Raw genomic sequence first — 25,162 nt, 5'->3', positions numbered from 1 at the left:
GCGGAACAGCTGACTAAGCGTCACGGCCTCCTCTCCAACGCAACCCTGCTGATGAGCAAGCAGCACCTCTGGAACTACTCAGCAACTCGGAGTTCCACAGAAACACGGAAATGCGCTTACCCAGCCACCAGCCACTCGAACGCCACCAGCAGCACAAAGAACAAAGTTGGTAGGTTTTTGTTGGTATTTCGCAATTTCAAATTAAAGCGGAAAGGTTAATACTTTATGCTCAGTCGGGAGCTAGGATTTAGGCTGCCATCCGTTATGGCACTTGGCCACGCCCCCAACCAAAGGAGCTTCTAAAGAGCCACTTCTCACACCACTCCATCCATTTCCCATCATGTTTTCACCAACGATTACTTTGCCCATTCCCCCTGAATTTTTAAATGTATGCCTCTTAATATTGAAGGGGGTTGGTGTTAAGACGGATTTCTGAACTCTGTCCTGGCGGCGCAGAAGTTCAGAAGGCCAACCTAATTACTTGGAACAGGGTAACCTCTGGACAAGCCAGACCAATCAGGGTAGCGATTGCGGCGGTCAAGACTAGGTCTCAAGAGGGGTGAGGGTGACTGAAAGCCCGCAATGAGCACACAAAGCAAGGACACTTACAAATTACTCCAAACAGGTGTTATATTAAAAATATATACACATTTCTTCCAAGGCCTTTAAAACAATGACCGTAGCGAGAAATCACAATACAACTCTAGTAAACCAACACATACCATACCAATACAATATATATACAAATACAACCAAGTCTCAAGCGTTAGATGCACAAAATGTGTAGTCCACCTAAAAGGGAAGGAAAACAGGCAGTGCGAAATAATGCTTAGACCCAGTCCGCCTTCAGAGGCAACTAACTAAAAGGAAGTCCGAGCCCTACGAAGAGTGGAGCCTTGTGCTCAAAAGTACCTGCACACGCTGGTGCCAACGGGCAGAAGGGGAGTCTCTGTCATGACCACTGCTTCCAAGGAGTCAGGAGCAGCCCAACACCCTTGGAAGCAGGCTCACAACATTCATTGCAGACGCCAGCAAGTCCCTTTAGGGACCTTTTGGGCCTTGGCCTGGCACCGGTGGTGCCAGGCTCATTGTGGGGACTGGTCCCGGCACAAGAAGCGCCGGGCTCATAGCAAATACAGAAGTGCTTGGGTGGACCTACCTGCAGCAGACCATGCTGCTTCCTTACCGACAAGATGATGTCTTCATCCTCTTCTGGCGGGAACTACTTTTCCTCTGGGTGGGGCTGGCACCACTCCCTAGGACTGGAACTCTTCTGGAAACTGGAACTCTTTTTCTTACCTGGCGAGGCTGTGGAAGAAGACGGCTAAGCACTCCTGTGCACTATTTAAACCACACCCGATTGGTGCAACGTGCTTTGCGTTATTCTGCATCAGCAGCAGGACGCTCACCGTGTCAGCTCCAGGGAATCTTCCATTCCGGCTCCTGTGAACGCGAAATCTCCGGATTTACCTGATGAGAATCCAATCTTCGGTCTTCAGCAACAACTGCAAAACAACAAAAACACAGATTAGCAAAGTCAAGGTCAGCGCTTCAACTTACCCGATCCACCGGAGTGTTTAAGGTATTTGCTGCATTCTTTCTCCGCCATCGAGCCCTGCAAAGACAGAAGAACATTGGTTAGTAACGTTCTGTTTCTGAACGGCTTACCTGTGCGACGTACGCTCCAAAGTCAGCTCGCACCGCATTCCGCCACCTGCAAGGCAAAAGAGAGACATTAAGGTGCGTTTAAAGGCCTAGAACAGACTTTCTACTTACGTGCCTTCATATACTCCATCATCTTGTTCACTCTTCGGCACAAACCTGGGCATCATCTCCGGCGCCTTCATCATTCTCCATCTGAATGGAAAAGACATTAAGGTGCGCATTAAAGTACTGTGGCATCCATTCTACTTACGTGCCTCCACGAACTTTGGCATTCTTTCGCCATCATTTCTTCTCAGTGAACCCTGCAGAAAAAGGACGTTAAAAGAGAACATTAAGGACTCTGATATATGCAAAATACGCTCGTGCAATTAACGGCGGCATCGCTCTCTACTTACCCTCTGCAATCAAGAGGCTGATCCCAAATCCAGTGAAGTAACTGGACCCAGAGCCCCTGCACAAGACGCAGGATGGAGAGCCCGGCATTCACCTATTTAAGGTGAGCACAGTTAGCAACCGAGCACCACGGGAGGAGAGAGTGTGGGGGTAGAGACTTCATCCAACCTTCCAGCTACTAATCCCCTGATTTTTCCACTTGTAGACATCTCACCCTCCAAGTCAAGCTTTCGGTGAGAATGGGGCCAAACCAGGGAGCCAAACGAACCCTACGCCTAACATTGAAGACGGTTTCACCGCCCAGCCAAGACCCGCGCCTCCGAGGGAACCAGGTGAGCGTTACAGAACGCAAAGCCTTACCGCATATTTCCCGCCCAGGCGCAATGGAAACCTCAGACACAGACCAATTGGCCCAGTTGCTTGGGGAGTTGAGGGCAGAAGTACACGCAGCACGCCAGGAAACGAATGCCTTAAGGAGAGAGTTAGTTGTTTCTAAGGAGCGAACTGATGATCTTGCCAGACAGTTGTTACAAGCCCAAGCGGGACAAACTCCTCTGCCCGCCTCGGGAGGGAGCCATGCTCCAACGACTTCCACTAATCCGGTGCAGATTAATCTACCAGGAAATGTACCTTTGGCCCCGCCCGAGCGTTTTTCTGGTGATCCGAAGAGATTCGCTGTATTCTTCAATCAGTGTCGCTTGCACTTTTTGTGTAGACCCGCCGCATTCCCAACGGACCAGGCCAAGGTGGCCTTCGTGCTCTCATATCTTAGTGGCAGTGCCGCAGATTGGTCTATACCTTTAGTGACTCAGAATGACCCTGTTCTTCATAACTTCCAAGACTTTCAAGCTAGTATGGAGAGATTGTTCGCACGACACTCCCAGGGTCAGGCCTTGGATAATGAACTTCTTTCACTACGACAGGGTAATCAAGACCTCTTGGCTTACATTGCGTCATTTAACAGACTAGTGGTGGAAACCGGATGGCTGGAAGATAAGAGAATCACGCTTTTCTACAGAGGCCTGCGAGGGGAACCTAAAGACGTTCTGGCCCAGGTGGTAAATCCGCCACAAGACTGTTCTGAATATATCGATCTGGTGGTTCAATTAGATCACAGGCTACAGAATCGGAAGGCCGATCGTTCCAGATTTGAATCTCGTGTTTTTTCAAGACCACAGAGCTCCGCTAAAGGAAATGATTCCGTGGAACCCATGCAAATTGGGGTCGTGAAAGGACCCCTAACCCAAAAGGAACGGGAAAGGAGAAGACAATTGCAATTATGCCTCTATTGCGGAAATTCAGGACACTTTCTTCGAGATTGCCCGGTGAAACCAAAGAAGAAGATGGTAGGAGCATCCGATAAAGGTGCCGAAGGTTCTGAGTCGGAAAACGACCTCGCCCGACAAGTGTAGAGGTCCGCTTGCCGAGCGTTAAAACCAGTTCTTTGACCTCGCATTTCGTCATGCCTATGTTCCTCGTGAGTCCAGAGCAGCCTAATCGTATGCATGCCATAAAAGCATACATTGATAGTGGCGCGATCGGCAATTACGTGGATTGTGAAATGGCCGCCAGGATGAATCTACCTCTTTGTCCTAAGACGGTGAGAGACGTCATTACCACCGTGGACGGTACGGAAATAGCTTCCGGACCAGTAACTCACACCACCTTGGAAGTGACGTTGGTAGGCCAAGATGGACATCAAGAGAAGATCGTGTTTGACGTGATCAAGGCCCCGCAGTTTCAAGTTATTCTGGGAATCCCTTGGTTAGAGAAGCACAATCCTCAAATCGACTGGTGAGCAAAGACAATTCGGTTTCCAGAATGCGCTCCCACCTGTTATCCTCAGCCTCCCAATAAGCTGGCAGCAATCTCCTCTGAGACTCCACAATTGCCTCCTGAATACCGGGAATATCATGATGTCTTTCGGAAAGATCAAGCTAACACCCTGCCTCCTCACAGGTCATACGACTGTCAGATAGATCTGATTCCGGGATCCACTCCTCCGTGCAATCGAATTTATGCCCTTACCGAACCAGAAAATCTTCACCTAAGGCAATATTTGGACCAATACCTGGCTAATGGATTTATCCGTCCTTCAAAGTCCCCAGCCTCTTCAGCTCTGTTCTTCGTTCCAAAAAAGGAGGGAGACCTGAGAACATGTATAGATTACCGTGCCCTGAATCAGATAACAATCAAGAACAGATATCCGTTACCATTGATCCCAGAACTACTAGACCAAGTTAAAAGTGCCTGTATTTATAATAAGTTGGACCTCAGAGGAGCTTACCATTTGGTACGAATAAAAGAGGGCGATGAATGGAAGACGGCCTTTCGTACTAAGTATGGATTATTCGAGTATCAAGTAATGCCCTTTGGATTGTGCAATGCACCGGCCGCTTTTCAGTACTTTATGAATGACGTCCTCAGAGAACTCATTGATGTGTGTGTAGTTGTCTATATTGATGATATTCTGGTCTACTCGGCCTCTGAGGCTGATCATCGAAAACACGTCACAGCGGTACTGGAGAGGCTCCGTCAACACAGACTTTTTGCCAAGCTGGAGAAATGCGTTTTTCACGTTACTGAGGTCGAATTTTTGGGATTCATTTTGTCACCTAACGGAGTTCACATGGACTCAAGAAAAGTGGACGCTATTCTTAAGTGGCCCTCACCAACCTCAGTAAAAGGAGTCCAAAGCATGTTGGGCTTCGCCAACTTTTATCGTAGGTTTATTCCAGACTTCTCTCGAATAGTTCAACCCATTACAGCCCTTCTCAGAATAAACAAACGTTTCGAATGGTCTACGGAGGCCGAACAAGCCTTTCAAGAATTGAAAACTAAATTCATCTCAGCTCCGGTTTTAAAACATCCCCGCCCGGAACTTCCCTATATTGCTGAGACCGATGCCTCCAGTCTCGCGATGGGAGCAGTGCTTTCGCAGAGGGACCCAGAAACAAACCAGTTGCACCATGTGGCCTTTTGGCCCCGCAAATTTTCGGCTCCCGAAATCAACTATACCATTACCGATAAAGAACTTTTAGCTATTAAATCCGCCTTTAAGGCCTGGCGGCACTATCTCCTGGGAGCCCGACACACAGTCACCGTCATTACGGATCATCGCAATTTACAATACTTGCAATCTGCCAAAGCTCAATCCTCTAGACAACTCCGTTGGGCTTTATTTTTCGCCGAATTCGACTTTGTAATTACTTACCGACCAGGCAATAAGAATGGAAAAGCAGATGCCCTCTCCCGAGTGGGAGTAGATGAACTCACGACTAGTCCTGAACCCGTACCAATAATTCCGGAACGAAGAATCCTGGGTTTAATTAACACAAAATCCCTTGAAGATATTGAAGCGAAAGTTAAAAAACTCATATCTCCAGCAGAAATAAAAGATTGGAAACTCAAGGGGAAAGATTTTACAACGGAAAAAGACTTACCATACTTTCAAGGTAGACTATATCTGCCATGTACGGATTTACAATCACAGGTCATCTCATGTTACCATGACTCCTTAATGGAAGGGCATCCCGGCATTGCTAAAACGTCTGAAAAAGTAAAAAGACATTTCTGGTGGCCATCTTGGAGGAAGGACAGTAAAGATTTTGTAATCTCCTGTGGTGTGTGCGCTCAAAACAAAAGTCAGAAGGAGAAACCATCAGGCCTCTTACATCCAATAGACATTCCTCCTCACCCGTGGCATACTCTCTCCATGGATTTCATCACGGATTTACCACCATGCTCCGGATATAATACGATCTTAGTAATTGTGGACCTATTTTCTAAAATGGCTCATTTTATTCCATTGAAGGGGTTACCCACAGCCTCAATTCTAGCCCGGGAATTCCTCGAGAACATCGTTCGGTTGCACGGCTTTCCTTCAGTTCTAATCTCGGATAGAGGAAGTCAGTTTATTTCCCACTTCTGGCGGAGTTGCTGTCGCTTAGCCCAAATTGACGTAAGGCTTTCAACCAGCTATCATCCCCAGACCGACGGGCAGACCGAGAGGACCAACCAAACTCTGGAACAATATCTACGCTGCATGTTGCAGCAAGCAGAAGGCACTTGGAAAGAAATCCTCTGGATTGCGGAGTACGCTTATAATAATTCAGTCCATTCTGGAACTGGAAAAACCCCTTTTTTCCTCTTGTATGGAATCCACCCTCGCACCTCAAATCTCGATCCACCTCAGACTCTTGGAACACCTGCTGTAGATCACCTGCACTCTACAATCACTCAAGCCTTTAAGGAAGCCACTTCTCATCTTCAGCAAGCCAAGGAACATTACAAGAAGGGTGCAGACCAACATCGAAAGGAAGCTCCCCAATATCAAGTGGGAGATCAAGTCTAGCTGTCCATCAAACATTTACCCTTAAAAGGACCACGTACTTTCAATCCACGATACCTGGGACCTTACCCAATCACTGCCATAATAAATCCATTGGCAGTTAAATTGGGCCTACCTACTCATATGAAAGTTCATCCCGTCTTCCACGTTTCCTTACTAAAACCCATGCAACCTGGAACCCGTTTGACAAAATCTCCAGACCCTATCCTAGTGGATGGAGAACTGAGTTCGAAATTCAGAACATCCTAGACTCCAAGATTTCCAAATCAAAGCTATACTATCTGATTGACTGGAAAGGTTATGGCCCCCAGGAACGGTCTTGGGAACCATCGGAACATGTGCATGCACCCCGTCTGGTCAAGAAGTTTCATCGAACTTTTCCCGACAAACCAAGACCCCTGGAGAAGACGAACTTGGGAGGGGCCTTGAGGGGGGGTGCTGTCATGACCACTGCTTCCAAGGAGTCAGGAGCAGCCCAACGCCCTTGGAAGCAGGCTCACAACATTCATTGCAGACGCCAGCAAGTCCCTTTAGGGACCTTTTGGGCCTTGTCCTGGCACCGGTGGTGCCAGGCTCATTGTGGGGACTGGTCCCGGCACAAGAAGCGCCGGGCTCATAGCAAATACAGAAGTGCTTGGGTGGACCTACCTGCAGCAGACCATGCTGCTTCCTTACCGACAAGATGATGTCTTCATCCTCTTCTGGCGGGAACTACTTTTCCTCTGGGTGGGGGTGGCACCACTCCCTAGGACTGGAACTCTTCTGGAAACTGGAACTCTTTTTGTTACCTGGGCGAGGCTGTGGAAGAAGACGCCTAAGCACTCCTGTGCACTATTTAAACCACACCCGATTGGTGCAACGTGCTTCGCGTTATTCTGCATCAGCAGCAGGACGCTCACCGTGTCAGCTGCAGGGAATCTTCCATTCCGGCTCCTGTGAACGCGAAATCTCCGGATTTACCTGATGAGAATCCAATCTTCGGTCTTCAGCAGCAACTGCAAAACAACAAAAACACAGATTAGCAAAGTCAAGGTCAGCGCTTCAACTTACCCGATCCACCGGAGTGTTTAAGGTATTTGCCGCATTCTTTCTCCGCCATCGAGCCCTGCAAAGACAGAAGAACATTGGTTAGTAACGTTCTGTTTCTGAACGGCTTACCTGTGCGACGTACGCTCCAAAGTCAGCTCGCACCGCATTCCGCCACCTGCAAGGCAAAAGAGAGACATTAAGGTGCGTTTAAAGGCCTAGAACAGACTTTCTACTTACGTGCCTTCATATACTCCATCATCTTGTTCACTCTTCGGCACAAACCTGGGCATCATCTCCGGCACCTTCATCATTCTCCATCTGAATGGAAAAGACATTAAGGTGCGCATTAAAGTACTGTGGCATCCAATCTACTTACGTGCCTCCACGAACTTTGGCATTCTTTCGCCATCATTTCTTCTCAGTGAACCCTGCAGAAAAAGGACATTAAAAGAGAACATTAAGGACTCTGATATATGCAAAATACGCTCGTGCAATTAACGGCGGCATCGCTCTCTACTTACCCTCTGCAATCAAGAGGCTGATCCCAAATCCAGTGAAGTAACTGGACCCAGAGCCCCTGCACAAGACGCAGGATGGAGAGCCCGGCATTCACCTATTTAAGGTGAGCACAGTTAGCAACCGAGCACCACGGGAGGAGAGAGTGTGGGGGTAGAGACTTCATCCAACCTTCCAGCTACTAATCCCCTGATTTTTCCACTTGTAGACATCTCACCCTCCAAGTCAAGCTTTCGGTGAGAAGGGGGCCAAACCAGGGAGCCAAACGAACCCTACGCCTAACATTGAAGACGGTTTCACCGCCCAGCCAAGACCCGCGCCTCCGAGGGAACCAGGTGAGCGTTACAGTCTCTTCGAGGGAAATCAGGCAGTTCAGTTTAGTGCACAAATGAAGAAGAACAGTGTTCCGCAACTCAAGCGCAGCCTCCACTGTGGGCAGAAGCAGAGCGCAAGTACGGAAAGGCGTGCTGTTTTGACACAGCGGGGAAAAGCTATGGGCTCCTGCAGGAGGGCGACCAGTTCCTAGCTATGCTACTCACCGGTCCCCGATGCAAGCAGACCCAGGCTTCTCCGCGTCAGTTTCAGTCGCTGGCAGGTTCAGAAGAGCAGGGGCCGTCTCGTCGTCGGGTTGAGTCTGCAGCAGCAGAGTTGAGTAAAAGACGACCCAAACGAAGGAACCCGCACAGTTTGTTATCACAGCAGGGCAACGGAGCAGCCGTGTGTATCTGAGCCAAATGTACACTACTCACTTCAGACCTGGGAACGCCAAGTGTACGAAGCGTGTGAGAGTGACAAGGACTCGAAATACTACACAACCTGGCGGCGGTTACAGAGCACGACTCCTGTGTAGGCTGGTCAGTCTGCTGGATGGCCCAGAGACACTTCTTAATGCTTACGAGCAGGAGATGGTGAAGATGCCGAGAATAGCTGTTCCCGCTATTCCAAGGGTCGAAGTACCAGTACAGGCCTTCTGGTTCGATCAAAGGTAAAAAGGGGTTTCACAAGGCGACAGCAGTGCAGAGGAGCAGTCCTTCAGCGGGTCACCAGCGATTCCTCGGTTCAGCCTCTTGGTTGCAGGATACTTGGCCCCTGTATTCCTTCATTCGTGAGAACTCAGGAGATCGACATGGTAGTGGTGTTTCCAGCCCCCTCTTATCCACGGTTCCCTTCGCGCCAAAACAGAGGGGATCCAATGGGAGATCTGACTGTCTTAAGGGCATTTCAGTTTCCCCGTAAGAATGGAGCGAAAGCCCAGAGGAGTGCGGCAGAAGGCTGCACTTCTCTGGCAAAGTCGAGAACAAGGTGAAAAACAACAGCAAAAAGTTTAGGGGTTGCAACATGGAAGGAAAATTACCTACAATTACGAAATCTTTACTAACAGTTGGACCACCCCAATTCCCCCTCTCCACATTTAAAAGTGATACGGTCAAAGACGTCATTTAAGGGTCTTCCTTGCTACCCCTAAAAAAAAGTTTTAAAAAATCAAGTGTTTTTTTACACTGAAGGTCAGCAGCATCATGCCAATCCTCCTGATTTAAGCTGGAGACTCCCGGTTTTTCAGGGAAATATACTGCTGTTTTTCAGATTCTCCTGCCTAAAATTATCCTTTCTCCAATGCATTTCTATGGGAAAATTGTTGTCTCCCGATTTCTGTGAACACAATCCCCCTCCTAGGTGCCTCAGAATGTTGGCAAGTATGAGCATGTTGCTCTTTATTTCAGGAGTGGGTGGTTTTCTGATGGCTATCGCCGGTAAGATAGCTCAGTGGGTTGAGTGCTGCAATGTATGTGTGATCTGCAGGTTCGACTCCCAGCAAGGTCAAATCTGCTTTTCAACCTCCAGAGGTTGATAAATGAGTACCAACACAGGTTGGGTGATATTGTATGTATATTTGTTCTATATGAAGCGCTTAAGTGTAAGTGCTACATAATAGCACATCATTATCGTTTGGCCTTGGACGTCTGCTTGCATTCACAGTGATTTGGTAATATGGGCCTTAACGCACTGATATTAACGATACATATGGTGATCAATTCTTGTATGAAATGTATATCACTTTACAGTGATATCGTAACCATATTTTTCGTAGTGTACTCAGAAACAATGTTATGTGATGCCACTTCCTGTTTTGTCGTGGGTGAAAGGTCGTTTTCCACCGCGTCCTGTGATGTCATTTTGGGGTGGGGTCAAATAACATCACTTTGTGTGATGTCATCACAGGTCAAGGGTCATGTGATGTCACTTCCACAAGCCCAGGCATTTTGGTGAAATGACGTCCCTGGATACGGTACATTCCTGTTTAGCTATATCTGTTTTTTTTGTGTTTTTTTTTTATCTCAGTAGGGCCTGGAATACATTTTTATTTATTTATTTCATTTAATATATTTCAGACACTTAAGGATTTATATACATGAGTAAAACCAATATACAGTAATTACATAATATACATTAAAGCAAAACAATATACAAAATTCCATATTTCCTCTACATAAGCATTCAAGTTAAAAACATGTTTTTTATGCGTATGTTAATAAGAGCTAAGAGTTTTAATCTCTATAAATATTTACTTATCCACCTAACCTCTCATTCCCTACGCTGTCACATTTACATGTTGGATGCAGTGCCTACACATTAATGGTGTCAACTTGTCTAGTATTTATTTGCCATTAAGCCACATTTTTGTCAAACCATAGATTAATGCTAGATCGTTTCCCTCAAAACAATGTAAACCACAGAAGCTCAGGATCAAAAGAGGCAGCTGGATGGCCAATTTCCCTCAAAGTACATCTGCGAAACATATTTAGGCTTTTGCATGTCATCATCAGATGTTTGGCAGTTTCCAGCGCTCTGTTCCGACATAAATGACACCCTCTTGACGTCGATGTCTAGGCACATCCTGGAACCCAATACTTGCAATGTATTAACCAAATTAAACTTCCAGTTCATGCACTATCCAGCTGTTCGGGTATTCAATCAGAGACGTGGGAGCTCTGTAATAAAAATGTGCCCCTGTGTGATTGACTGGCAAGCCCAATCTCTAGTTGTTAACTTTTCATGGCCAGTATTAACTTCTTATGTAGCCGTTTAAAACATGTAAGGCAGGCATTGTGGGTGCTGATAGCATGTTTAAGGCACCTAAATTCTGCATCTACAACCAATGGGTCTGATTCACATAAGCATGTTATAATGGCACAATCGCATAGAAATACGCTCTGTCAATCAGGCCCAATATCTTTAAATGAGTGTTATCAAAGCTCCTATTATTTATATGACTTGCACAATAAACTAGCCTTAAGAGTTTGGATTCCTAACTGTTCTCCATCTTCCAATTGAGTCATAACCTGGCGTACTTGTAGAAGTCCCAAAAGGCTAGGCATTTCTACCTCAGTGTGCAAATATTCTGCCTGTCGGTTACTTGGACAATGTGCTAGGGACTTAAGACAATTCCCCTCAATTTTCCTGAAACGGTCCATGTATTCAGTCCTCCAAATCTCAGTGCCATACAGGAGAATCCATGGGATTTTTGCTTTGTAGACCGAAAAGACTGTACTCAGGGAGTAACTGGAGTAGTTCCTTGCAAAAATACGAATGTGCCCAGATATTGGAGTACTTTACTCTCAGCTTTGTCCATCTGGGGTTTCCAGGTCAAACTATTATCAATAGCCACCCTTAAATACTCGTAGCTGCTGACAATTTCAAGTTTCCCAATCCCCAAGCCCCCATGCTTTGTATTGTTTGTTAAGTGCGAAATTGTAAAACCAAAATCTTGATTTTATTGATGCTTATGGTCAAGCCGTTCTTCCTAGAGTACAGTTCCAAGCGGTTAAGCTGGTGTTGCAAGCCTCGAGGCTTATAATTAAGAAACACCAGGTCGTCTGCATAGCCTAGCCACTGCAATCGAGAGAATACTAGTCTAGTCTAAGGTGTGGTAGTACATACATTTTTAAGATGTTAATCCTACCAAACCAGAATATGTCCAAGTGTCTCCACTTATTCAAGTCCCTTCTAATATTGTCCTACATTTAAAGACAGTTAAGCCTATATCGCTGTGCTATATTAGAAGAAATATTTACCCCTGATTTTTATTGAGTCTTTGACCCATCTATCCTAGAATTACTGAATAGTTGATCTCATGAATGTTTGGTGAGGTCTAAGCTCAGCAATTCTGATTTCGTGGTGTTGACCTCAAAGCCCAAAGCTTTGGAAAAGGCTGATATTTTATCATGCACGTTATCTCGCCCATGCTGTGTACCAGTTCTCCTTGGTCAATGCTAACTGGATTCTTTGTTGCTTTGGGAGTCCAGAATGGTTGTGATGAAGAGAAAGAGCTGACCTCAATACATACCCTGTGAGTTGATATTGTTATATCTCAACTGGGCCTGCTCATGCAATTAGGCACGGACACCAGGCACATCTTAACCTTTCTTTATTCGTTTACATACTGCTTTTTCTTTCCCTTCCTCCTCCCCTCTTCCCGCCCCTCCCTTTCCAGTTTGTTCTTTCGGTTTCCCTTTAAAGGGGCAGGTGTCCTTTACCACTGTAACACCCCCCCCCCCTTACTTATCATGAAAGTTCAGTGCCTACATTTCTTCAATGAGGCGGGTGGGCTTCCTTAAGACTCGCTGGGGTCGACCAGGTGGGTCGCCTGTCTCGTCATCTGGTGCCTGTGGCGGGGGGTCCTCTGGTGGTTCAGCAGGTGCCTCTCGGGTTTTGGGTTCTTCCTCTTTGAGGGCCGCATCGTCTTCTGGGTCCTCTTGGAACAGCTTGCGAAAGAACTAGGGGCTCCGGTCTGTATCGGGAGTCGTTTTTCCAGTTCTGGGCTTGTTTGACTAGCACGATCTCGCCTACGGGGATTTGGGGTTCTCTGGCTCTCTGTTTCTGTTCGGCCCACTCCTTGGCTTTCTTCCTTTTCTCGGCCTATTGCGATCTTATTTCTGCATCTTCTGCCGGGGTGTAGTCTTCCAGCTGTGGTAGTCTGGTTCGCGGTTTGTATTTGATCATCAGCTCTGCAGGGTTCCAGCCGGTCGCTTCATGGGGTGTGTGTCGATAGCTCCTCAGAATTTGGGAGATAGCTTGAGGCATGGAGGTTTGGTCGCTCACAGCTTTTTGGCGCATCCGCTTGATGTTTGCCATAAAGCATTCCACCATGCCGTTGGCTTGGGGCCACAACGGTGTGATTCTCTGTTGGTGGAACCCTAGATGTGCTGCGAACTTCCTGAACTCCTGTCTGGGAAGGGTGGGCCGTTATCAGTTTTCACAATGTTGGGGGTGCCCCATTCACTGAACAGCTCATCCACCACAGCTACTTGGTGGAATGCCACTCTTGCCGGGGAAGGGGTTTCTTTAATAGGTGTTTCCGGAATTGGGAAGACAGACACCCTTCTATTACTCTTAGCCGGATGGCTTCATCATCATTAAAATTTGCGAAGTCACAGTATGTTATTTTCCTTTGTAGGCGTAAGATGACGGTTGTTTCATGGGGTTCCTGGGTGCACTGGTTGAATGTGTATCTTTCCTAGTCTCTATTTAGTAGCACCACTAGACGGCTGTTGATGGCAGTGATGAGTAGTGGGTAAGTGGTTCTCTCTTGAGCGGGGATGGTTTTGATGACGCTCTTGATGTCCTTTCCGACGAGGTTAGTGAAGATCGCCAGCTTGTTGGGTGCGTCCTGATTGCCCACTGCTCTCATGAACTCTTCAAATTCATCCATCCATTCCTGCCATCACTGACCTTGGTTTTCTTGTGACTCAAGCGGGAATGCATAAAGGGCGGTGCAGGAATGACACTGGGGTCGTGGTTGTAACTCCTGTGGGGGTCGGTGCGGCTCCATCTACTGCGGCGCCTCCTGATTTCGACATTGTGGCGTGTCGGCGTCTGGTGGCGTTGAGTTGCCGGGCGCATGGGCACTTTCACCCAGTGATCCTCGCTTTCTAGTGGGGTATCATTTCACTCAGCCGTTGTGTTTGCTGCGTGTGGCTCGCTTTCTGTGTTACTCTATATGGGCTCTTTTTTTTTTTTAAAGTCCTCGCTTTCAAATGGTTTGTTAAGGTGGAGCTCGCCACGTTCTATTTCATGCAGCGTGCTTTGCCCTTTGCCCCGCCTTTCGGGCCGCCTCCTTACCTCTCTCTTTCGCTGTTGCCTTTGCTTCATGTGGTCCTCTTCTTCGCCGGCGACGCTGCTGCAGGGCTTTTCCTGCACTTCTCCCGGGCAGTCTTCTCACTGCCGGCTGCACTCCTGGCGTCTCGCGCCTCCTCACCGGACGTCTCGGGTCTCCTGCTGCTGGGCTCCTCTGTGGTTCGATGCCCCTGCTCCGCACCGGCAGGTCCACGTACACTCCTCTCGCCTAATCCGCAGCACGTCACCTCCTCTGACCATGCTGCATGGTGGCTGGGTCCTCTGCTGCGGTCCGCCTCCGCCGGATCGGCTGCGCGTGTCCCCTCCTCCTGGGATGGCAGCGTGGGGTCTCTCTTCGCCAGTTGCTATATCTCAACTGGGCCCACTCATGCAATTTGGCACAGACACCAAGCACGTCTTAACCTTTCTTTATTCATCTACATACAGCTTTTTCTTTCCCTTCACCCGCCCCTCTTCCCGCCCCTCCCTTTCCAGTTTGCGCTTTCGCTTTCCCCTTAAAGGGGCAGGTGTCCTTTACCACTGTAACAGATATGAAAGGGCACTCAGAGGTCTGCTCCCTGCACCATGGAACAGCTTCCCCGTATTAATTTAAAGCAGGAACAGTGGCAAATGTTGAACTGAGGAGCTAGCTGAATGTTAAGACAGATGGGAACGAAAAGGCACTTAACATTGGCAGGCAGCGGGAGAAGTCAGGCAGATGAACAGGATGAAGGTCAATGACACTTAACCTTAGTGGGGGTCCAGGCAACTGATGAGGCAGAGCAGAGGTAGGCTAACAAGGAGACAAGGGGCCAAGTAGAAAGGAAAAATCAAAACCATTCTGGTCAACGATAGTGGAAACAGTGGAAGCAGACAAGCAGAGAAAAAAAGATAGCCAGGGAATAATATGAGTGTGGAAGGCACAAACAGGGAACAGGAAGAATCAGGCAGTACGAATGGGGAGCACTAACAAGATGCCGGCAAGGAGCATGTTGATGCGTGTCCTTCTCTGGCCATGCTGGGTTGAAATGCCCAAGTACAATGAGATTAAGGCTCCCGGCATCCGACGAGGTTGCCTTGGCAACCTGAGACACAAACTAGAGGGCCCGGGTGCGCAGACACTGGGCTGAAACAGCATGCCTGCATTGTCCCATCAAGATGGCGGCATCTGCGGAGCACCGATGTGGCCAACCTGCCATTCCTGCCAGTGCTCATGCCGCCGCGCAGTGCCGGTGCCACTGAGCTACCCCGGCTGCTTTGTGGAGCGCTAAAGCTGCCAGTGCTGGTAGAGTTTCTATAGAGGTAGGTGAAGAGTGCGCTGGTGAACAAGGAGCATGACATATTTCCATGTCTGGCTCTGCAAGAACTTCACCAGCATTTGAAAGCAAGAGGCGTACATTGTCTGCAAAGAGGGATGTGTTTGTTTCCTTTTCCCAAATATGATGAATTAGTTCATACCCTTCTAACAAAGTCTTCCATTACTAAAATAAAAAATAGGGGTCTGGGGATACCTCTGACAAATCACTTTTCCCATATTAAATGATTTCGATTATTTCCCGTTTAGTCTGATTCTGGCTTTCTGGTGTTTTTAGTTTGCCAAGATCCATGATATCACAGATGGTTCCCAAACCCAAAACTCTCCCGGTGTCCCTCAAGAAGACTCAATCCTCCCTGTCAAATACCTTTTTTTGTGATACAGTGTATTACAAACCTTAAACAAAATACAGAAAAAGTCAATTATTATCTACAGAAACAAAAGAGTTCATTTATAATTAGAAAATCAATCATGTCCACATTACATAGACATAAGAGAAAAAGAAATGGAAAGCAAAATGTAGAATAATAATCAATAAATAATACGTTTCCAAATAAAAAAGGAATTTCATTGAGAAAGCAAATCTTAGATACAATTAAGGAAGTTTGCCTTCCTGATGAAATCTGAAGCCAGAAATTCGGCCAACAATTATTATTTGTAGTGTATATGACATTTTTCAAATGTTTATCTCTTTGAAGGTGAAGACTTGGACAAAATGCAATACGATTCCTCATTGTTTGGACACAGTTCACTGTACCTCATAGTCAAATATGCCTTTTCAGCATCTAAAACCAAAAAGGAAGAAAGGCCCCTTGAAAAGCGTGCACGTTTACCAACCAGGTGTTTGACCTAACTAACTAACTAACTAAATACATTTTTGTATAGCGCATCACTCACCAGAAGGTCTCAGGGCACTCACGAGGACGAACAAACAATAAACAAATTGGCTCAGTGTGGTGGGGGGTTGAGAGTCACTTTGAAAGAAGTGACTGGCAGAGTCTTTTCAGGTGTCCGGGTTACCCAGGTACTGAGGGTTTAACCTAGGCATCAAAAAGGAACGTCTTAAGACGCTTTCTGGACTGCTGCAATGTTACATATTGTTTTAGGTAGAGCGGAATAGTATTCCAGTTTTTCAGAGCCCTTACGCAAAGCTTGCTCTGCCTAGTTTCTTCAGAATTATGCGTGGTTGGGTCAGTAGCATCTGACTGTTAGATTGCAGCGCACGCTTTAGTGTGACCATTTGTAACCTAGATTTAAGATCTTCCGGAGCATTACCTTAGAGACATTTAAAAACTATGACTAGCCCTTTAAAGTTTAATTGCTGCTCTATCGAGAGCCAGTGTAGTTTTTTCCAGTATTCTGTGATGTGGGATTGACAACTCAGCCCACAGACAGCCCATACCTCTCAATTTTGTATGGTCTGAAGGCTCCTGATGTTACTTTTAGAGGTTCCTATAAGAAGGCTATTGCAGTAGTCTATCTTGGTGTTAGCTGTGGCTGCTGCAATCGACGCTCTATTAACTTCTGACATATAAGGATGAATTTGCCATAAAAATGTGTGAAAAAGGTACATGACTATGTAAGATATGACACATGGTTCTGAAAAGTCAAAGGAGCATCAAATAACACTCCAAGGGTTTTTACATATTCAGATACCAGAATGTTATTGCCACCTATTTCAAAGGCCTTATAACACGCGTCCACGTTTTTTAGCCTGTAAGGTGTACTGATAACCAGTAACTCTGTTTTCTTGTCATTAAGGGCAAGGGTGTTTAGGGCCATCCATTTCTGGATTGCCTCATAAATCCCATTAATGGTAGCCAGGTCGTCTTTATAGACCCCAGATAGTTTAACCACTATCTGATTGTGTGCATAGTTGGCAAATTGTATGGCCATAGATTTTAGCAGGTCACATAAGCATTTGACACAAATGTTGAAAGGTAACGTAGACAGACATGATGCCTGAGGGAAACCACACGTGATGGGGACTTTCTGAGATTGTGAAGATCCCTTGGCAGCACAAGCACTTCTAGGGACAAGAAATTATTTTAGCCCTAGCACTGCTTCTGGAGAACAGTGACCTATGTTCTGGAATCTCTCTGCTAGAAGATTATGATCAACCAAGTCGAACGCAGAGGACAAGTCCAACAGGAGCAAAAGTGCAGAGCTTCCTCTCTCAATAATTTCCGTTATACTGGCCTTCAGATCTAAGAGGGCTGTCTCAGTTGCATGATTGATTCTAAAACTGTACTGCTCATTGGCCAAGATGTTATTAGTTTCAACAAAAAGTTGTATGTAAGCTATCTTGTCCAAAATGTTAAGTATAAACGGAACATTGGTGATAGGGCGATAGTTTTCTGGCAACAGGGGGTCTAGATGGTCTTTCCTTAAAAGTGGGGTAATCCAGGCCTCCTTGATGCCAGTAGGAACGACAGCCCCATCAAAAGAACGATTAATAAGTTCTGTGATCATGGGGTGAGGGTATTTGTAAATTCTTTAAAGAGCATGGTAGGGAAAATATCCCCCTTGCACGATGTGGGCTTAAGTCCTTCAATAATCCCCAGAACCTCTTGCTCTGTCATTTTGGTAAAGGTGAAGTGTTTTATAGTTTGATCAGGCTCATCCAGAGGTGGGGGCACTGAGTCCTCGGTCAAACATTGAGACTCGATCTTTTTTCTGATGCGATCTTGATGAAGCTGAGTCTTCTGACAGGAACTGTCATGTATATCCTGGCACCAGTCGTTATTAATATTTAACCTGGGTTCAATAATAGGGCCCTTAAGCTCTTTAAGAACTGAAAAAAGTTATTTAGGCTTTATCGAGGCATTTTCAATTCTGTCATTGCGAGATGATTGTTTAGCCTTCAATGTAAGATCCTTATACTCGGTTTATAGTCATAATGTCGAAAAAAAAATGTCGACAAACAAAAATGTCGATTTTTTTTTTCGAAAACAATAATGTCGACATCCTATACTTATAATGTAAAAAGTCATTTTTTAGAAAAAAAAATGTCGACAAAAAAATGTCACTTAGAACTATCAACACCTCACCCAACACCCCCCTGCCACCCCCCCACACCCCCCACCACCACCCTCCCACCCCTCATACTCAACACATTCTAATTATATATTTATTTATTTATTTATTTTTTCAATAAATAAATAACCAAAAAGAGTATCATTTACTATTGGGGGGGTCCCCCCCAACCCCCCTCACCCAACACCCCCCTGCCACCCCCCCACACCCCCCAACCACCCTCTCACCCCTCATACTCAACACATTCTAATTATATATTTATTTATTTATTTATTTTTTCAATAAATAAATAACCAAAAAGAGTTTAATTTACTATGGGGGGGTCCCCCCCAACCCCCCCTCACCCAACACCCCCCTGCCACCCCCCCCACACTCCCCCAACCACCCTCTCACCCTCATTCTCAACACATAGTAATTATATATTTATTTATTTATTTATTTATTTATTCGATAATTAAATAAATAAAAAGAGTATCATTTACTATGGGGATGTCCCCCCCAACCCCTCTCACCCAAGACCCCCTGCCACCCCCCACACCCCCCACCCCTCATACTCAACACATCTTAGTTATATATATTTATTTATTTATTCATACAATAAATACAAAATTTCGAAAAAATATCGAAAAAATGTCGACATTATTGTTTGTCGACATTATTTTTTTCGACATTTATTTTTCGAAATTTTGACTGTCGACATTTTGACTGTCGACATTATGACTGCCCACCCTTATACTCCTTGACCGCTATTTTATAGGCTGCCAGAGTAGAAGAAGAGGCGTGATTGCTCCATTGACGTTCACATTTTCTTTTATTTTTCCTAGGGGAAATTAATTCGGGGGAGAAACGAAGTTTGTATCCTTTTTGTTTCTTATTATTTTCGGGGCGGAGAGGGGTAAGGATGTGAAATGCTTTATTTTTTAGCGTTTCTAAATGCAGCAGTACATTCTTCCAGTGACAGTTTTCCATCTAGGGGTGGTAGCAACGGTTGTATGGCAGATTGGAAAACATCAGCCGCAATATTTTTTACATTACGCATTTCAACAGGGGCAGTTATTTCATTCGGGGTCTTAACGAATTTTAATGGTAATTCAAAATGCACCAAAAAATTATCTGACCAAGGGCATAATTCTACATTTTTTGAAGAAGGTTCAATATTTTTTGCTAGTTTCCAGTCAAGTATATTACCAGCTTTATGAGTTGTTATGTCCACCAATTATGAGAAGCCGAGAGAGGTTAGTGTTTGCAGTAGGGATTGTACCTCCATATCCTGCAGGTTGTTGGCCCAAAGGTTAACATCTCCTAGAATAGCAACAGCCGTATTTATTTTACAAGAGCCTCCTATAAGTGCCAGTAGTTGTTCCTCAAAGAGAGGAGTATCTCGTGGTGGCCTATATAGAATTATTAGGCTCAGTGAGTGTGTTGCATCAGTATTAAGTTTAAATTGGATGTTTCACATAGATCGAGTTGATGGGATGTGGAAATATAAAAATCCAATGTTGATCTGAAAATCATTTACACCCCTCCACCTCGCCCAGACTTACGATCAGTATGCAAGCATTTATAACCATCGGGTGTGGCAAGTGCTATGGAGTGTAACGCAGCATCGTGGAGCCATGTTTCAGTTAAAATGTGAAGATCAAAATTATTTTCCACAATGCTATCACCAATCTCCACTGCATGCATTACCATAGAGCGTGTATTCAAAAGACCACATTTAATGGTCATATTATTTTCCATAAGCAGTATATTATCACACATTTGACAGCCCATTACAAAGGCAAATTGATCCATTGAGTTATACGTGGAAGCATTTCCTCCAATCTGGAAGTCAGAATTTTAGTGTATACATTGACATTGATGTTCAGCAGGTTGAAGTGCCTACATTATATAGGAATTATAGAGCACAAAATTCTGCACTCGCCCTCAATAGAGGGAGCCTTGAATGCAGGGTATTTTAATGCTGGGATAAATCATATAGTAAATAGCCTAAATCAAAGAAAAGTACATTTATAGAATCACAATGAGACTGGTTGGACAAGGCCATTCGTTAAAATAACCCCAAAGTATTTTGGAATCTGGTCTCATGGAGTTTTGAGGAGAAGGAGGAAGGGTGGGTGGGGGCTAGTCCTCCCTCATTGTGGATAGAGCTTTGCTGTTCAATGCAGAGACTGGTGTGTCCATATTTAAAGTGAAGGGAACTAAGGCACATGAAAACATCTGCCTTACCCAAGAAGAAATTGCTATCCAGATCACAAAATTGGAAGAGGGCAAAGCTACAGGTCCCGATGGACTAAGGCCAGAGATGGTTATATGTTTCCAAGATTGGTAGATACTGGTACTGGAACAGGTTTTCAATGCAATTGTGTTGGCCTATAACTGACCAGTATCCCAAAAAAGAAGTCTGCTTGTTTCACTGTTAAAAAAAGGATCGATAGCAGGCCCCTAATGCTACCAGCCAATCCCGCTCCTTGACATCTCGAATATGATTTTTGCAGGCTGCCTGTCGGAATAAAAAGTATATCGTGCCTCCTATTGTAATAAATATATTAATATTGGCCCACGCCAAGCTGCTCGAAGTCATTTGCGAGATCTGTGTTTCAAGGTCCTGACCTTTAATCTATGTAGGCCGCCATTTTGGTCAAACCGCCATTTTAGGATTTATGTGGAAAAGTCACCTTGTGAGCTAAAATGGAGGACGATGTCATTGCAAAATACAACATGACCGTCTTGACCTCTGTCCATCGCTAATGTGTAATCTGCCTGCAGGCTACTTGTTGAGGTCATGAACTGAGACCTCGTCCTACGTTGACCTATGTGTAAAAGGATTATTGGCGCAAGTAAACCAATCCACGAGTATGTATTATGATAATGTATTTACACATTGGACAAAGAACATCTGTTTTACTATACTTTATTAATGTTTAAGAAGACCTGCAATACGAAACTTAGAATACACAGTTAATGCATATGCTTATTGTTACATGTAATAAAGAACGAACCAGTTAGAAGCGGTTATTTGAGACACGGCAACAAACCCTAGAATTGGTAACACATAAAGTAGAATATTAACCCGAAGAGGGGTTGGCCATAGCGCTCACAAAATGTATAAAAAGCGAATGCATTCTAATGTACAGTCTCTCACTGAACACACTGAACCACGCTGGAGTTTGTTGTGTTGTACTGAGGGCTGATAGCTATCTGACTTTGCACTGTTTTTGTAATTGTATTTGATAGAGAATAAAGTACTTTGTATGTTCCTTTGAAACCTGCGTTTGGTGTATTTCCTTTTGGGGTACTCAGCCTCGATATTTTGTTTCTCTTTTCACAGTTGGCGCCCGAATAGGGACCCTCAAGATTGATGCCGGATTGTTGAAGGTTAACACTTGCTATCGGACCGGGATCGGAAGGTGAGACGCGACACCTCAGCAGCGCTGCACGATCCGATCCCTGGACGACTAGCCTGTGGTCTGAGACGGCATCTTGACGAGGGTCCACTTTTCGAGGCGGGCAGATTTGCCGAAATCACCATACGCAAGGTAAAATTAGTTAGGTAAGATTCTTAGAAGTACCGATCGGTCCTCCTTAGGTTTGGCCAGGTGAGTCGTGACCTGATTCTTAATTTAATCCTGGCAATTTGAATTTTGGCGCATTGTATCTGCAGACAAAATTATTGATCAGGTAACACCAAGAATTTGAGATATACCTGGGAAATTGTCTACCTGCTTTAGGGCATTATTCCGCAGTGATAGACAATCTTTGGAATTTAGCCGTCCGGCACCACAGGAGGGGTCGCCAGCATGTACTATGTACTGTAAGCATGGCATTGGAAGTATAGTATTTAATGATATTTGGCACAGACAAACTAGACATACCTCCGAACTTCAGTGGCCAATCAATGGTAGTTTTGAGATCCCTCGCATTGAATATTTGGAGTCAGTATTGTTAAAGAAAAAGGCTAGATCTGCAGCATTTGATGTTTTACAGAATTGGAAAAAAGATGCGTTACAACAGCTTAAGAGTAGAGAAAAACATGCACGCCGTCATAAGACGGTTGCCGAAAAAAGCATTATTATATGATCAGGATAAACAGGCTGAGTCGGCTAAAAATATGGAAAGGGCTTTTTCACTTGGTATTCAGAAAATCTATCCTTCCAAAGATCTCCATAATTCTGATGAGTTTTTTGAGAAAATATTAAATGAACGAAGGCCTGGTGCCTCTGCGCCACCTCCGTATGTTCCTCTTCCTGCTGCGGTACCTTTTCCTGCTGTCATTCCTACTCTTCCTGTTCAACCTGCTGTTCCTATTCCTTTGACTGTTGTTCCTCCACCTGCTCCTCTGCCTCTTCCTGTCGCACCAGTTATAGCTCCTCCATCGAATTTGCCTATCCCCTCTCTTCCAAGTGGTCTTGGGCCGCTTGTAATCGATCATGGTGCAGGCTCGAAGATTGTCACTGGCGGTACTGTACCACAGGAGAAGAAACGTGAGTTAATTGCATGGGCTAAACATTGCATGGAGAAGGATGATCAGGCTAGTGTTTTTTCCACACTTTCTAATACGGATAATTTTCCTGAGAAAAATGTTTTTATTGAAGGTTTGGCGATTCAGTTATGTATAATGTGGGGAAGATTAAATAATACGGATGTTCCGCAAGGGTTAAGGGATCTAAATACTTTAGCACTTTCCAGCGATAGTGTGGAGAAGGTAAATGAGCATGTCGAAAGGCTATTTGAATATAGAAAGGAGTTAGAAAGGATACGGAATGAGGATGATGAAGAGGAAAGTATGTATGTACAGAAACGGTACCTTCCGTGTTGTAAATCGATATCGGAGGCAATGCGAATTTGTAAGAAAGATGAGATTAGATGGATTTCAGACATATCGATAACTCCAGTTGAGGTATATGACACATATAGTCAATACACGTTGGAAATGCAGAGAAAAGTGATACAGGTAATGATAGAGTACCTGCAAGATGAATGTGTAAAGAGGAAGATTAGTTGTCCCACAGAGTTATTGAATATTTATGAGAGCTTTTTCGTGTGACACTTCTTCGACTGCTTTAGCGCTCGATTTGGCTCTGTTGCTTAGCAAGCGTTCGGAGTTGCCTACATCTCAGTTGCCTATGAGAGAGGTTCCTCCGACATTTGTCCCGAAGGTTGAGGTTGCGGTCGATGCTGCATGAGGTATAGCCGCTGTGGACATTCCTACACATTATGTATCACAGTTTGTTCACGTCCCTTTTTCACGACAGGAAGTGAACACCATTAGACAGTCTATTCCTGATATTAGGAAAAATACGACAGGGTTCTATAAAGAGATGGAATCCGTTTTGCAATCCTCAGTGTTCACCTTGGGCTGCCTGTAGATTTATGGAAACAAGTTAGAACTATTGACGATGTACCCGGCCTGGGAGATACATGGGCAAATTTAACTAGATTCGATGGGGAAAGGCCAGCTGGTGAAAGACCACAGCAGGTGATATTAACCTTGCCTGATAGAATCATTGCAAAATTTAAAACGATAATTCCCGAAAAAAAGAATTATATGGGACACGCTTACGGCCTGCGTCCAAGGAAAGTCTGAGGGTGCTACCGAGTTCTTTAATCGGTTCGAACAGGTATTTTCGGATTTCAGTGGACAAGATTTAGGCACAGTGCTGGGAAAAGGTTATTTGTGGACAAATTTGTACTTGGATTGCTGCCTGACATCCAGTCACAGATTATGTCCTCTGAGAGCGCTTGGCAGGCGAAATCGCAATCAGAAGTACTGCATATGGCTCAGTATTATGAAAATCGTGTCAATAATGAAAAAGATAGGATTGAAAAACGGAAAGGTGATTTAAAAACAAAGGTGTTATTGCAGCAAATTGTTAGAGGCCCCAGAGGGGGTGACTCTCAGGTTAGAGGTCAGTATGTCCCACAGGGGAATGTGCCCTTGGGTCCTGTGAACATTAATCAATGTGCTTATTGTCGACGAGAGGGTCATTGGCGAGCACAATGCCCCGTCCTTCAACAGAGTTCGAATAATAACATGGGTAGGCGATCTAGAGGTCGCCCGGGCGTAGGGGGCCCTGGTAGAGGTCAGTTCACACAGGACCCTCACCAACCTTTTTCGCAGGACAATCAGACTGCGAGTGTGGATACTAGGAACATATTCGATCATCCTTCCGTTGCATATTTGTCTGAAGAGCTTCCTTTTGACAATATCCTGTTTCGTTAGGATTGCCCGAAGCAGGGTTTGGAATCTATACCTATTCCCGTCAATCAGAAAGTTCCTACATTGAAATGATAGTGGGAAATAGGAAACATCCGTTTTTGATAGACACTGGAGCGCAGAAGTGTTCCATTGATCGTTCACGGGTTCCAAACGTTCCACTGTCAGGGCAAACCAATGTTTCTGTAGGGTTTTCTGGTACTCCAGTTATTTGTCCGGTATCTATGCCAGTACCTATTTCTTTGGGTCCTTTTACGGACCAGTGTCCTTTCCTATTGACCTCGGATTGCGGGGAAAACTTGCTGGGATTGAACTTGTTAAAAGAATTAAATGCAGTGATTTATTGTTCTTCTGATGGAGTACGCTTGACAATTTCACCGCAGCAATCTTCCACCTCACAATTTCTGACTAGACCTTTGCCTCCAGAATTCATTGATGTACCAGAGAGCTTATGGGCTGTCGACGACAATGATGTCGGTGTTTTGCAGATTGAGCCTGTTAAGATAGTTTTGAAACATGGAATTGA

Source organism: Ambystoma mexicanum, chromosome 5q (assembly GCF_040938575.1).
Source record: "Ambystoma mexicanum isolate Mex_15411 chromosome 5q, UKY_AmexF1_1, whole genome shotgun sequence".
Lineage (NCBI taxonomy): Eukaryota > Metazoa > Chordata > Amphibia > Caudata > Ambystomatidae > Ambystoma > Ambystoma mexicanum.
Note: the sequence above shows the minus strand (reverse complement) of the source record.